Genomic DNA, 17,035 nt, shown 5'->3' on the forward strand with positions numbered 1-17,035 from the left:
AAAGTTTACGTAAAGTAATGGATTTAATTTTCATGTTATGTCTTCAATCAAACAAATTACTTAAGTAGCACTAGGATAATTAAATCAGTTTGAATTTGTTTTCATTTAATTACTTCACCATTTTCCATGAATTCTATGAGCAACCAAAGATTAGACAGGTAGTACTAGGCCAAATAATTTGTCGTTGATTTTGTCATTGTTTCTATTATCTTCTGTTCATAGTTTCTCTTAAATTAACATTTTTTTTTAGAGTACACATCAGATTTTCGTTGCAAGTAACAAAATAGGTAGTAAAAAGGTTACGTAAATTAATGGATTTAATTTTCATGTTATGTCTTCAATCAAACAAATTACTTAAGTAGCACTAGGATAATTAAATCAGTTTGAATTTGTTTTCATTCAATTACTTCACCATTCTGCATGAATTCTATGAGCAACCAAATATTAGACAGGTAGTACTGGTTTAATAATTTGTTGTTGTTTCTATTTCTTCTGTTCATAATATTTCCTAACTTTACATTTCATTTTTCAGAGTACACATCAGATGTTTGTTACAAGTATCATCAATGACTTTAGATAGTATAAAGGTTACATAAATTAATGGATTTAATTTTCATGTTATGTCTTCAATCAAACAAATTACTTAAGTAGCACTAGGATAATTAAATCAGTTTGAATTTGTTTTCATTTAATTACTTCACCATTCTCCATGAATTCTACGAGCAACCAAATATTAGACAGGTAGTAGTAGGCCAAATATTTTGTTGTTGATTTTGTCATTGTTTCTATTTTCTTCTGTTCATAATTTCTCTTAAATTCACATTTCTTTTTTTAGAGTACACATCAGATTTTCGTTGCAAGTAACAAAATAGGTAGTAAAAAGGTTACGTAAATTAATGGATTTAATTTTCATGTTATGTCTTCAATCAAACAAATTACTTAAGTAGCACTAGGATAATTAAATCAGTTTGAATTTGTTTTCATTCAATTACTTCACCATTCTCCATGAATTCTATGAGCAACCAAATATTAGACAGGTAGTACTAGGCTTAACAATTTGTTGTTGAATTACAATTTTTCTTAACTTTACATTTCATTTTTTAGAGTACACATCAGATTTTCGTTGCAAGTATCATAAATCACTTTAGGTAGTATAAAGTTTACGTAAATTAATGGATTTAATTTTCATGTTATGTCTTCAATCAAACAAATTACTTAAGTAGCACTAGGAAAATTAAATCAGTTTGAATTTGTTTTCATGCAATTACTTCACCATTCTCCATGAATTCTATGAGCAACCAAATATTAGACAGGTAGTACTAGGCTTAACAATTTGTTGTTGTTTCTATTTCTTCTGTTTATAATTTTTCTCAACTTTACATTTCATTTTTAGAGTACACATCAGATGTTTGTTGCAAGTATCATCAATGACTTTAGGTAGTATAAAGGTTACATAAATTAATGGATTTAATTTTCATGTTATGTCTTCAATCAAACAAATTACTTAAGTAGCACTAGGATAATTAAATCAGTTTGAATTTGTTTTCATTCAATTACTTCACCATTCTCCATGAATTCTATGAGCAACCAAATATTAGACAGGTAGTAGTAGGCCAAACATTTTGTTGTTGAAGTTGTTGTTGTCTCTATTTCTTCTGTTTATAATTTTTCTTAACTTTACATTTCATTTTTTAGAGTACACATCAGATGTTTGTTGCAAGTATCATAAATGACTTTAGGTAGTATAAAGGTTACATAAATTATTGGATTTAATGTTCATGTTATGTCTTCAATCAAACAAATTACTTAAGTAGCACTAGGATAATTAAATCAGTTTGAATTTATTTTCATTTAATTACTTCACCATCCTCCATGAATTCTATGAGCAACCAAATATTGGACAGGTAGTACTAGGCTTAATAATTTGTTGTTGTTTCTATTTCTTCTGTTCATAATATTTCTTAACTTTACATTTCTTTTTTTTAGAGTACACATCAGATGTTTGTTGCAAGTAACAAAATAGGTAGTAAAAAGGTTACGTAAATTAATGGATTTAATTTTCATGTTATTTCTTCAATCAAACAAATTACTTAAGTAGTACTAGGATAATTAAATCAGTTTGAATTTGTTTTCGTTTAATTACTTCACCATTCTCCATGAATTCTATGAGCAACCAAATATTAGACAGGTAGTACTAGGCATAATAATTTGTTGTTTCTATTTTCTTCTGTTAATAATTTCGCTTAAATTCACATTTCTTTTTTTACAGTACACATCAGATGTTTGTTGCAAGATTTAATGTTTATTTTATGTCTTCAATCGAACAAATTACTTAAGTAGCTCTAGGATAATTAAATCAGTTTGAATTTGTTTTCATTTAAATACTTCTCCATGAATTCTATAAGCAACCAAATATTAGACAGGTAGTACTAGGCCAAATGATTTGTTGTTGGTTTTGTCATTGTTTCTATTTTCTTCTGTTCATAATTTCTCTGAAATTTACATTTCTTTTTTTTAGAGTACACATCAAATGTTTGTTGCAAGTAACAAAATAGGTAGTAAAAAGGTTACGTAAATTAATGGATTTAATTTTCATGTTATGTCTTCAATCAAACAAATTACTTAAGTAGCACTAGGATAATTAAATCAGTTTGAATTTGTTTTCATTTAATTACTTCACCATTCTCCATGAATTCTATGAGCAACCAAATATTAGACAGGTAGCACTAGGCCAAATAATTTGTTGTTGATTTTGTCATTGTTTCTATTTTCTTCTGTTCATAATGTCTCTTAAATTCACATTTCTTTTTTCAGAGTACACCTCAGATTTTCGTTGTAAGTAACAAAATAGGTAGTAAAAAGTTTACGTAAAGTAATGGATTTAATTTTCATGTTATGTCTTCAATCAAACAAATTACTTAAGTAGCACTAGGATAATTAAATCAGTTTGAATTTGTTTTCATTTAATTACTTCACCATTCTCCGTGAATTCTATGAGCCACCAAATATTAGACAGGTAGTACTAGACTTAATAATTTGTTGTTGTTTCTATTTCTTCTGTTCATAATATTTCTTAACTTTACATTTCATTTTTTAGAGTACACATCAGTTGTTTGTTGCAAGTATCATAAATGAGTTTACGTAGTATAAAGGTTACATAAATTAATGGATTTAATTTTCATGTTATGTCTTCAATCAAACAAATTACTTAAGTAGCACTAGGATAATTAAATCAGTTTGAATTTGTTTTCATTTAATTACTTCACCATTCTCCATGAATTCTATGAGCAACCAAATATTAGACCGGTGGAACTAGGCCAAATAATTTGTCGTTGATTTTGTCATTGTTTCTGTTTTCTTCTGTTCATAGTTTCTCTTAAATTAACATTTCTTATTTTTTAGAGTACACATCAGATGTTTGTTTCAAGTAACAAAATAGGTAGTAAAAAGGTTACGTAAATTAATGGATTTAATTTTCATGTCATGTCTTCAATCAAACAAATTACTTAAGTAGCACTAGGAAAATTAAATCAGTTTGAATTTGTTTTCATTCAATTACTTCACCATCCTCCATGAATTCTATGAGCAACCAAATATTAGACAGGTAGTACTAGGCTTAATAATTTGTTGTTGTTTCTATTTCTTCTGTTCATAATATTTCTTAACTTTACATTTCTTTTTTTTAGAATACACATCAGATGTTTGTTGCAAGTAACAAAATAGGTAGTAAAAAGGTTACGTAAATTAATGGATTTAATTTTCATGTTATTTCTTCAATCAAACAAATTACTTAAGTAGCACTAGGATAATTAAATCAGTTTGAATTTGTTTTCATTTAATTACTTCACCATTCTCCATGAATTCTATGAGCAACCAAATATTAGACAGGTAGTACTAGGCATAATAATTTGTTGTTTCTATTTTCTTCTGTTCATAATTTCGCTTAAATTCACATTTCTTTTTTTACAGTACACGTCATTTGTTTGTTGCAAGATTTAATGTTTATTTTATGTCTTCAATCGAACAAATTACTTAAGTAGCTCTAGGATAATTAAATCAGTTTGAATTTGTTTACATTTAAATACTTCTCCATGAATTCTATAAGCAACCAAATATTAGACAGGTAGTACTAGGCCAAATGATTTTTTGTTGATTTTGTCATTGTTTCTATTTACTTCTGTTCATAATTTCTCTGAAATTTACATTTCTTTTTTTTAGAGTACACATCAGATGTTTGTTGCAAGTAACAAAATAGGTAGTAAAAAGGTTACGTAAATTAATGGATTTAATTTTCATGTTATGTCTTCAATCAAACAAATTACTTAGGTAGCACTAGGATAATTATATCAGTTTGAATTTGTTTTCATTTAATTACTTCACCATTCTCCATGAATTCTATGAGCAACCAAATATTAGACAGGTAGCACTAGGCCAAATAATTTGTTGTTGATTTTGTCATTGTTTCTATTTTCTTCTGTTCATAATGTCTCTTAAATTCACATTTCTTTCTTCAGAGTACACCTCAGATTTTCGTTGTAAGTAACAAAATAGGTAGTAAAAAGTTTACGTAAAGTAATGGATTTAATTTTCATGTTATGTCTTCAATCAAACAAATTACTTAAGTAGCACTAGGATAATTAAATCAGTTTGAATTTGTTTTCATTTAATTACTTCACCATTTTCCATGAATTCTATGAGCAACCAAAGATTAGACAGGTAGTACTAGGCCAAATAATTTGTCGTTGATTTTGTCATTGTTTCTATTATCTTCTGTTCATAGTTTCTCTTAAATTAACATTTTTTTTTAGAGTACACATCAGATTTTCGTTGCAAGTAACAAAATAGGTAGTAAAAAGGTTACGTAAATTAATGGATTTAATTTTCATGTTATGTCTTCAATCAAACAAATTACTTAAGTAGCACTAGGATAATTAAATCAGTTTGAATTTGTTTTCATTCAATTACTTCACCATTCTGCATGAATTCTATGAGCAACCAAATATTAGACAGGTAGTACTGGTTTAATAATTTGTTGTTGTTTCTATTTCTTCTGTTCATAATATTTCCTAACTTTACATTTCATTTTTCAGAGTACACATCAGATGTTTGTTACAAGTATCATCAATGACTTTAGATAGTATAAAGGTTACATAAATTAATGGATTTAATTTTCATGTTATGTCTTCAATCAAACAAATTACTTAAGTAGCACTAGGATAATTAAATCAGTTTGAATTTGTTTTCATTTAATTACTTCACCATTCTCCATGAATTCTACGAGCAACCAAATATTAGACAGGTAGTAGTAGGCCAAATATTTTGTTGTTGATTTTGTCATTGTTTCTATTTTCTTCTGTTCATAATTTCTCTTAAATTCACATTTCTTTTTTTAGAGTACACATCAGATTTTCGTTGCAAGTAACAAAATAGGTAGTAAAAAGGTTACGTAAATTAATGGATTTAATTTTCATGTTATGTCTTCAATCAAACAAATTACTTAAGTAGCACTAGGATAATTAAATCAGTTTGAATTTGTTTTCATTCAATTACTTCACCATTCTCCATGAATTCTATGAGCAACCAAATATTAGACAGGTAGTACTAGGCTTAACAATTTGTTGTTGAATTACAATTTTTCTTAACTTTACATTTCATTTTTTAGAGTACACATCAGATTTTCGTTGCAAGTATCATAAATCACTTTAGGTAGTATAAAGTTTACGTAAATTAATGGATTTAATTTTCATGTTATGTCTTCAATCAAACAAATTACTTAAGTAGCACTAGGAAAATTAAATCAGTTTGAATTTGTTTTCATGCAATTACTTCACCATTCTCCATGAATTCTATGAGCAACCAAATATTAGACAGGTAGTACTAGGCTTAACAATTTGTTGTTGTTTCTATTTCTTCTGTTTATAATTTTTCTCAACTTTACATTTCATTTTTAGAGTACACATCAGATGTTTGTTGCAAGTATCATCAATGACTTTAGGTAGTATAAAGGTTACATAAATTAATGGATTTAATTTTCATGTTATGTCTTCAATCAAACAAATTACTTAAGTAGCACTAGGATAATTAAATCAGTTTGAATTTGTTTTCATTCAATTACTTCACCATTCTCCATGAATTCTATGAGCAACCAAATATTAGACAGGTAGTAGTAGGCCAAACATTTTGTTGTTGAAGTTGTTGTTGTCTCTATTTCTTCTGTTTATAATTTTTCTTAACTTTACATTTCATTTTTTAGAGTACACATCAGATGTTTGTTGCAAGTATCATAAATGACTTTAGGTAGTATAAAGGTTACATAAATTATTGGATTTAATGTTCATGTTATGTCTTCAATCAAACAAATTACTTAAGTAGCACTAGGATAATTAAATCAGTTTGAATTTATTTTCATTTAATTACTTCACCATCCTCCATGAATTCTATGAGCAACCAAATATTGGACAGGTAGTACTAGGCTTAATAATTTGTTGTTGTTTCTATTTCTTCTGTTCATAATATTTCTTAACTTTACATTTCTTTTTTTTAGAGTACACATCAGATGTTTGTTGCAAGTAACAAAATAGGTAGTAAAAAGGTTACGTAAATTAATGGATTTAATTTTCATGTTATTTCTTCAATCAAACAAATTACTTAAGTAGTACTAGGATAATTAAATCAGTTTGAATTTGTTTTCGTTTAATTACTTCACCATTCTCCATGAATTCTATGAGCAACCAAATATTAGACAGGTAGTACTAGGCATAATAATTTGTTGTTTCTATTTTCTTCTGTTAATAATTTCGCTTAAATTCACATTTCTTTTTTTACAGTACACATCAGATGTTTGTTGCAAGATTTAATGTTTATTTTATGTCTTCAATCGAACAAATTACTTAAGTAGCTCTAGGATAATTAAATCAGTTTGAATTTGTTTTCATTTAAATACTTCTCCATGAATTCTATAAGCAACCAAATATTAGACAGGTAGTACTAGGCCAAATGATTTGTTGTTGGTTTTGTCATTGTTTCTATTTTCTTCTGTTCATAATTTCTCTGAAATTTACATTTCTTTTTTTTAGAGTACACATCAAATGTTTGTTGCAAGTAACAAAATAGGTAGTAAAAAGGTTACGTAAATTAATGGATTTAATTTTCATGTTATGTCTTCAATCAAACAAATTACTTAAGTAGCACTAGGATAATTAAATCAGTTTGAATTTGTTTTCATTTAATTACTTCACCATTCTCCATGAATTCTATGAGCAACCAAATATTAGACAGGTAGCACTAGGCCAAATAATTTGTTGTTGATTTTGTCATTGTTTCTATTTTCTTCTGTTCATAATGTCTCTTAAATTCACATTTCTTTTTTCAGAGTACACCTCAGATTTTCGTTGTAAGTAACAAAATAGGTAGTAAAAAGTTTACGTAAAGTAATGGATTTAATTTTCATGTTATGTCTTCAATCAAACAAATTACTTAAGTAGCACTAGGATAATTAAATCAGTTTGAATTTGTTTTCATTTAATTACTTCACCATTCTCCGTGAATTCTATGAGCCACCAAATATTAGACAGGTAGTACTAGACTTAATAATTTGTTGTTGTTTCTATTTCTTCTGTTCATAATATTTCTTAACTTTACATTTCATTTTTTAGAGTACACATCAGTTGTTTGTTGCAAGTATCATAAATGAGTTTACGTAGTATAAAGGTTACATAAATTAATGGATTTAATTTTCATGTTATGTCTTCAATCAAACAAATTACTTAAGTAGCACTAGGATAATTAAATCAGTTTGAATTTGTTTTCATTTAATTACTTCACCATTCTCCATGAATTCTATGAGCAACCAAATATTAGACCGGTGGAACTAGGCCAAATAATTTGTCGTTGATTTTGTCATTGTTTCTGTTTTCTTCTGTTCATAGTTTCTCTTAAATTAACATTTCTTATTTTTTAGAGTACACATCAGATGTTTGTTTCAAGTAACAAAATAGGTAGTAAAAAGGTTACGTAAATTAATGGATTTAATTTTCATGTCATGTCTTCAATCAAACAAATTACTTAAGTAGCACTAGGAAAATTAAATCAGTTTGAATTTGTTTTCATTCAATTACTTCACCATTCTCCATGAATTCTATGAGCAACCTAATATTAGAGAGGTAGTACTAGACTTAACAATTTGTTGTTGTTTCTATTTCTTCTGTTTATAATTTTTCTTAACTTTACATTTCATTTTTTAGAGTACACATCAGATGTTTGTTGCAAGTATCATAAATGACTTAAGGTAGTATAAAGGTTACATAAATTAATGGATTTAATTTTCATGTTATGTCTTCAATCAAACAAATTACTTAAGTAGCACTACGATAATTAAATCAGTTTGAATTTGTTTTCATTTAATTACCTCACCATTCTCCATGAATTCTATGAGCAACCAAATATTAGACAGGTAGTACTAGGCTTAATATTTTGTTGTTGTTTCTATTTTCTTCTGTTCATAATTTTTCTTAACTTTTCATTTCATTTTTTAGAGTACACATCAGATGTTTGTTGCAAGTATCAAAAATGACTTTATATAGTAAAAAGGTTACGTAAGTTAATGGATTTAATTTTCATTTTATGTCTTTAATCAAACAAATTACGTAAGTAGCACTAGGATAAGTAAATCAGTTTGAATTTGTTTTCATTTATTACTTCACCATTCTCCATGAATTCTATGAGCAACCAAATATTAGACATGTAGTACTAGGCGTAATAATTTGTTGTTTCTATTTTATTCTGTTCATAATTTCTCTTAAATTCACATTTCTTTTTTTACAGTAGACATCAGATATTTGTTGCAAGATTTAATGTTTATTTTATGTCTTCTATCGAACAAATTACTTAAGTAGCTCTAGGATAATTAAATCAGTTTGAAGAAGAATTCTATGAGCAACCAAATATTAGACAGGAAGTACAAGTCTACCCCCTTTGTTGTTTTTTTAGGGTAAACACATCCTATGAATATCCATAAATTTAGTTGTAAAACCATTATCATTGAATATAATGGGGTGGGATTTCTTTAGATAAAGGGTACACAAAAGCAGTGGAATTATGTTTTTATTTTAAGCCTTCCGGTAGTCTCCGGTGTTACAAATAGGATTATTAAAATCAACACGAATTTGGTTACCTGAATGTTCTACCTTTGAGTTTCTGCAACCCAAAGTTAGACCAGTAGTACTAGGCCAAATACTTTGTTGATTTGGCCATTGTTTCTAATTGGTCATATTTTCTTAGTTTACTTCACATAACAGGTCTTGTTCCTATGTTTATTTTTAAAATTAATTATTTTGTTACTTAACTTGAACCAGGGAGTCGAACCGGAACCGAACCGGAACTTTATGAACCGGTTTTGGGTCAATTTTTTCCGAACCGTAACCGAACCTGAACCGTTTTTTTATAAGATTTAAGGAGCCGAACCGGAACTGAACCGAATAATTTGAAAGTACCTGAACCTTAACCGAACCCGAACCTGTAAACAAAAGCGGTTCGCTCCAGCATGACGTCACAACTTCTATTTTAGTCAAGTTCGCCATGTTCGAAATTTTATGAAAAAAATATGAACATTGAATAAAAAAATCGTTCATATTTTATTTTTTAGATATTTCAATATTGAGTTGACTGTTTTTTTAATAAGTCACGGAACTTAGATTAAATGAATTACAATTCAAAGATTATTCTCTACATTTATCGACCCACATTTTGAGATTTAGCGCAAATTATATTTTATCTGAACCGGTTTTGAAATAACGATTGTCGAACCGGAGCTGAACCGGAACTTTTAAATTACTCCGAACCGAAACCGAAAAATCCTTGAACCCGAACCGAATCTGAACCGGAAAAGTCAAACGGTTCGACTCCCTGACTTAAACGTCAGTTGAGGTTTCCTCTCTTGTGACATTATTTTTGAAACTTTAACATGGGGGCCAAAATTTGTTGAGAGTCCATGGAAGGGATTGCAGCTCATTGAAAGGTTAAACATTCAGTGATTTAATAGTGTGAGGTTAGGGCGCCACATCTTTATAGTTTTGCCTGAAAAGTAGAATTTTTTTAAAGATTGTTTTTTTAATTTTAGTGTAGTGGAAATGTTTTCATGTTGACCTTTTCCAAAATTTCTGTTATGTAGTATAAAACCAAACCATGCAAAAAATGTTACCACTTATAAAAGTCAATATTTCTTTATTTCATCATTAAAAAAAGGGCTCAATTTCATTAATACATAACAGGCCTGATAACACTCTAATGTGGGGTTTAAAAATTGGTATAAGACCCCCAAAATTCCTGCGTAGATAAGTGGATGTTGTTCTATATTCAAATAACGCCAAGGGAAATATTAGAGAGGTGTAACTGACTTTTATGAAAGCAGCCTTTTTTAATACTAGTTGTTTTATGACTTAACATTGCCTAGGGATGTTCAAAGTATTCTTGATTTTAAGACTCTTATATATATATGATTTTAAGAGTCTTATCCAAATTGATGTCAATCAAATCCAATTAATTTCTAATATCAAAGTGTTATGGGACGACTAACTCATGAAAAAGGCCAGGATTAGAGTTCTGGCATAGTTGCAGAAGAGGCTTTATTTTGAAAGGACTATTATTATTATTATCTTAGTTAATAGTATTATCAGACTTAACAATGAAACCGTGATACACCAATGAGCCAAAATCAATTTGTTTAGCTAGTCGTATTATTTTTTTCTGATGTGAATATTTATATTATACTAATGAAATTATTACTCAGTAAGTCAATTCGTATACCTTATGACACAATTTTATATCAATTTTTTTTACCCTGTTTAATCCTGAACATCCATTTATAAGTAAGTAAGGAAAATTGTGTGTCAATGTTATTACAGACGTTTTTCCTGCTGCCATTGATTCAAGACAAATGCAATGATAATGTCACAAAGACTATTGGTTCATTCAAAGAGATTATAATCATGACGTAGCCCATTGTTCTACTTTCGACAGCGTTACGCTCTAGTGCATAATAGTAAAACGTAAACAACTGGGCTTGACTTGCATGTTGGTTAAGTAAAATTTTGGAGCAACCAGCTTATATATATTAAGGTTCGACATTTCTGACAGGTTAAAAGTTATGTTTGAATTAAGTGTAAACTTTCATTTTCGAGTTTCGTGTGAACACACTTAAAAAAGCCTGCAGTGGTTCCCAACCTGGGGGTCGCAGAGCATTTCATAGGGGGTCGCGAAGCTATTGCTCATGCAACAACAAAAGTGAATGTAAGTAGGGCGAGGTACCGGTCCGCTAGTAGTATGTGCCTTATTGTGTGTCACTCATCCAGTATGCGTCCACTGTGATGTAATAAATATGACTGTAGGTCCTACAGTAACGTTTATTACATCACAGTGAACGCATACTGTGTAGGACTAAGCGTTCAGTCACTGTAAATTGAAACTCTATTAACAAAGTAGCCTAGTATATTAGACAACAGAGATCAGTCAAGACTCGAGATTGCTAAAAAATAGTTAAGGGAGCATCATCGTTCGATGAAGAAAAAACGAAAATACATTGAAGAGTACATTAACCTCGGCTTTACTTCTTTATTGACCAATGGTGTTGAGAAGCCACAGTGTGTTCTCTGCAACGTTGTTCTTAGCGCAGAATCATTGAAACCATCAAAATTGAAACGCCATTTGGAAACCAAGCACCCTTAAAAAGGATGCAGCATTCTTTAAGCGCCATGAAGCTGGTCTCAAGCGGCAACGGCTTGATGCTACTGGAAACTTTCATCAGGTAAATGTGGCTGTACTTCAGGCGTCCTATGAAGTCGCACTGGAAATTGCCAAAGGAAAGAAACCTCACACTATTGGGGAAACACTTGTGAAGCCATGCTTGTTAAAAACAGTAAAGCTGGTTCTCTGGGATGCAAGTGCGGCGAAAGTTAAACAAGTCTCTCTTTCTAACAATACCATCAAGAGACGCATATCGGATATGTCCAAAGATGTAACAGTGCAAGTGATACATGAGATCAAGGCTTCTCCGATGTTTTCAATTCAGGTAGACGAGACAACAGATGTAAGCTCATGTGCTCAGCTTCTCGTTTTTGTCAAGTATATCAATTCCGGTGACTTCAAAGAGGAATTTCTTTTCTGCAGTGAGCTGGAAACTACTACAAAAAGTGCAGATGTTATGAAGAAGATGACAACTTTTTTTGAATCTGCCCAACTTGATCGGACAAATGTTTGTGGAGTTTGTACCGATGGCGCCCCTTCTATGTTGGGATCGCAGTCTGGCTTTCAAACACAAGTTAAGGGGCTTGCACCTGAAGCAAAGGGAACGCACTGTTTCATCCATAGATATGCGCTTGCCAGCAAAACATTACCAGCTCAACTAAAAGATGTATTGAATTTCTGTGGTGAAAATCGTAAATTTTGGAGGTCTCAGCCCACGTCAGTTCAAAGAACTTTGCAAGGATATGAACTCAACACAGCTGTTCGTTGGCTCTCCAAAGGGAACGTTCTTAATCGCGTTTATGAGATGAAGGTTGAGATTCAGGCATTTTTAGAATTTAAAAATAAAAGGGAATTTTTGTCATACTTCAATGATGATAAGTGGATGAACTGCCTGGCTTACTTGGCGGACATATTTGAAAAATTAAACTGCCTAAATCTGAAACTTCAAGGGAAAGACACAAATATTATACAACTCAATGATAATGTCAAGGCATTTGTCTCAAAATTGAAAAACTGGCAGCGAAAAGTGCATATTGGGAACATTGCTATGTTGGACAGATTGTCCAGTGTTTCTTGCATCGAAGAAACGGGTGAAGAGTTCGAAGATTTAAAAAAATTGATTGTGGGCTGTGGCACACCTGCAGACCATGGAGTCCGAGTTCCAACGTTACTTTCCAGAACTCCAAGAACAAGAAGCTACACTTGTTCAAAATCCGTTTTCCGTTTCTTTGGATGCAAGTGGCATTCCTGATGAAATCCAAGATCAATATTTTGATCTTAAGAATGACTCATCTGCTCGAATTCGCTACCATGAAAAGTCACTCTCTCAATTTTGGTGTGAAATGTATGATTCATACCCACAAATTTCTAAGCTGGCTTTTCAAGTGTTACTGCCCTTTGCTACGACGTATCTATGCGAGAGTGGTTTTTCAGCTCTTCTACATATGAAAACGAAGGAAAGAAATAGAATGAATGTGGAAGACGACATGAGACTGGCTCTGTCTAGCACCCAACCTCGAATTTCACGGTTAGCTGCAGACCTACAAGGTCAACCATCGCATTGATTTGTCAATAAATGCAAGAAAAACATTTTTAGTGCTGCCTTTCTAATTATGCATTTAGGAAAGGATATAAGTGGGGGTCGCGGTATCTAAGAAAATTTTTAAAAGGGGTCACCAAGACAAAAAGGTTGGGAACCACTGCTGTAGGGCATACAATATCAGCTGACCATAAGTACTACCGGTATATAATATGGTAACACACTCGTTGGCGCGCCAACGTCGTCCAGTTAATGACTGCGGAAGCGTACAATGCGTTGCTGTAGAGTAGACCAGTGGTTCCAAACCGGGGTGCCGGAGAGGAATTTACATTTTTTTATTATTACTAGTAAGCCTTTTGGTACAACTTTTTGTGTTCGTTTATATAGTACAATAAACAAAATATTACAATATTGTTTAAAGTTATTTTTATTGCCTCAGTTTCGTTTATTTTAGCTTTACAGTAAAACACTTGAAGAAAATTAGAGTAGGGATCTTGTAATATATTCAATTATTCTTCAGTTTTGGTGTTAAGAAATATTAACATTACACATTTTGGTACCAGTTTAGTGTATAGGGTTTAGCAGTGTTGTAAACAAGTCATTTGAAAATGACTTAAGTCCCAGTCAAGTTATTTGTAAAATAACTTAAGTTCAAGTCAAGTCTTTTCGAATAAATAACAAGTCAAGTCCCAGTCCAAGTCATCCGTTGCCCAAGTCAAGTCCCAGTCAAGTCATAATTAGAGCAAGTCAACTTCAAGTCATGTCCTTGTCATAAAAATAAAACGTTAAACTATTAGAATTTTTAAACTCGCATGATTATGAACAATACCTGAAATAAAAAAATAAGGAAAACGGAACATATAGCAAGCAATTTTTTTTTGTGCAAAAATTTGGACAAATATAGCTCAATTTAAAAAATAAATACTTAAAGAAATGCTTTATTTCAACCCAAGTCATTTGTTCAAAAGACTTAAGTCAAGTCAAGTCATCCCATTGAACACAAAACGTTTTTAGGTTATCTTCAAATCGTTTTAATCTCGCACTCGTCTTGGTCTTATTTAGGTCTTCAGAATGTCTAAAATCGTAACGGTAATAAACGTGCGCTAAAACCCGACTAGTAGACGTACTAAAAAATCGCATTTAAATCGATTACAAAAACGTCTTTATGGCACCTTTTAATCGTCTAAAAGTCGTTTTCGTTTTGATCTTGTTTACGTCTATGTGAAATCGTAACGGTAAAACACGATCATAAAAATCGTTTAAAAAACGATTTCAGATATGATCTCTTTCGGGGGCTTTAAGACGTCCTTAGGCCATCTTCAATTCGTCCTAAACACATCCACTACTCGTCTAGGTCTTTTCGACCATAGACGTCTTTTTAAATTTAACTAACAATATTAGCGTATTCCTTGCTTTCACCGCAACATATTAAACTTGCAAACTACAAAACAAAATATGATAAGATCAAGCTACAGTTTTATTTACATATCAATGTTCACCGTGGCAATATTAAGCATGTTCTCTTTATAAAGGGCAACACAATGACGTGATCAATATTTCAGCATGCAGTTGACGAAGAGTTTGTAGAAACTGTAAAGATATAAAAAAATAAACATCTTATAAAACCACATTCCTTTTATTGAATATAAAATACTAATAGGATACAAAATTAAGAATTCACTAAACAAAAAATATAACCTACTTCTTTGAACTACATCAGGGAATAATGGTTGTCATAGGCAGGTTATGTGTACCCGATCCGTTAGAAATTAGTGCATTTCTAAGCAAAAAAGTCTACGACAATTAGGGCATCCAATGGCAGAAAAGTCTAGACTTTTAGACCTTGAGGTCCTGGCAATGCACTAATTTGAACCTTTAGGCAAACTCCCGGCATAGATAAATTGAAAATATTCGTTGAACATTCATAAAAGATTACAAAAATTGTGAGATGGCTTTAATAAAACTTGACCCACCCTAACCCAAATAATGTGCGTTAATGTAATAAAAATATAGTTTCTCGTCTATGGTACCATAGGATTGTTACGTCACAAATTTAGGTATTGGAGCCTAAAGCGTTTATGTAATTACTAGACGAAATACCCGGCGTTGCCCAGGTGAAATAGAATATTTACCGGTTATTCGTAAGATCTTAGTAAAAGACATAAATCATGGAAACATATTTTTTCAAATGTCATGTCGGTTAACTATAGCGCACAACACTTGGCTAAGCATGCAATACATCTTTTCAGTAACGAAAACCCGTTACGTTTGTCAATTGAGAATAACTCCCAAACGTAAAACTTTAGGTTGCAGCAGCAATTGCTTCGACTTGCTTGGTAGCGTCATATTTAAGCAAATACGTAATCCCGGTGCTAAACTGCGTCAAATGTGAGAAAAATCCTCATTAAAAAAACAAATGCTTACTGTTAACTGCTGCAATAAAGCTTTTTTCGCGAACTCTGCTAAGTATTGCGTGGTTAATAAACACATTGTTAGAAGTCATTAGGCTTTGGCCTCAATCACTATCGCTATCAAACGGCTTTGAAATAAAAATTCAATTCTTCGTGAATTTGCGAACTCTACCTAAATTTTACGCGGTAACAGGCATCAATAAGTTCCTAAACATAATAGTCTTAGTTGGAAACATTAAAATTTTACTTTACTAAGGAAATATACTTACTTTTATTTCCCCGCAGGTAATTGCGCTTGAAAAAAAGTTTTGCGCGGATACGTTAAACTTGGATTATCTTTTACTTAAACTCTGAGTAACACAAAAACTTCTAGATATACCTATATTAAATTAACTAATGCTGGGGTCTGGGATACGTGCTTAAACACAATCTTGGTAAGTGACAAATCACAGTTGTAACATTTTGTAAATCGCATTGAGTGTGACGTAACATTGTGATGCAAACCATTGTAAATTGAAATTAAGCTTTTACAACAGTCTTCCACCAGTGAGGTTTGAACACACCTTTGGTTCACGAAACCAGTTGTCTACCACTGAGCTAAAGCGGGGCAACGTCAAACTGCTCGAATTTCGTATTATAACCATCGCCAACTGGGCGAACATCTTGCCACACACTTACATCTCACAAACTTTCTCTTTTATTATGTAGATTAATTCAATGCACATTATTTGCAGGGTTGCCAGTTAGGATTTTTTAAAGCCAAATTTGAAAATTTAGGCTTTTTTTGAACCTCTTTGGATTTTATTTTTTCAAAAAAAAATCCAAATGAAATTTGGCTTTTTCAGGCTTTTTTCGTTTTGCTCAGAAATGTCATGAGTGTTATGTTAAGAAGATATCAAACTAACGCAAAAAGAAAAAAAATTTACAAAAAGAGAAAAAATTGTCAAGAAAAATTTACAAAAAAAGAAAAAAATTTGCCACAGAAAGAGAAATTCAATGTTTCAACACGACCATTTATTGCATTTTTTATTTATTTAAGGAAAAACATAGGCTTGTGTTTGTTGTAGATTTGGCTTTTTTTGGCCTTTTTATGGAGTAATTTTGGCTTTTTTTATTTTTTCTATCTGGCAACCCTGATTATTTGGGTTAGGGTGCTGGTTAGCGTTTGGGTTTAGGTAGGTCAAGTATTATTAAACTTAATCTTTTGAAGCACATTGATAAGTCAAATTAGTGCATTGTCCGAGACCTCAAAGTCTAAATGTCGGTTTTTTGATCCTTTGGATGCTGCTTAGAAATGCACTAATTTCTAAAGGATCGGGTGTTATGTGGGACTTTTTTTTCACCG

At 31.1% G+C, this 17,035-nt stretch overlaps 2 pseudogenes; both read left to right on the top strand.

Annotated features, from left to right (window-relative positions):
• The window catches only part of LOC146136268 (protein FAM200C-like), a 40,287-nt pseudogene extending 28,993 nt beyond the window's left edge, over positions 1-11,294 (top strand).
• Positions 11,295-11,553: 259 nt separating this feature from the next.
• Positions 11,554-12,991, top strand: LOC146136269 (SCAN domain-containing protein 3-like; annotated as a pseudogene).
• Positions 12,992-17,035: the final 4,044 nt, after the last annotated feature.

Source organism: Ascidiella aspersa, chromosome 8, assembly GCF_963924565.1.
Source record: "Ascidiella aspersa chromosome 8, kaAscAspe10.2, whole genome shotgun sequence".
Classification (NCBI taxonomy): Eukaryota; Metazoa; Chordata; class Ascidiacea; order Phlebobranchia; family Ascidiidae; genus Ascidiella; species Ascidiella aspersa.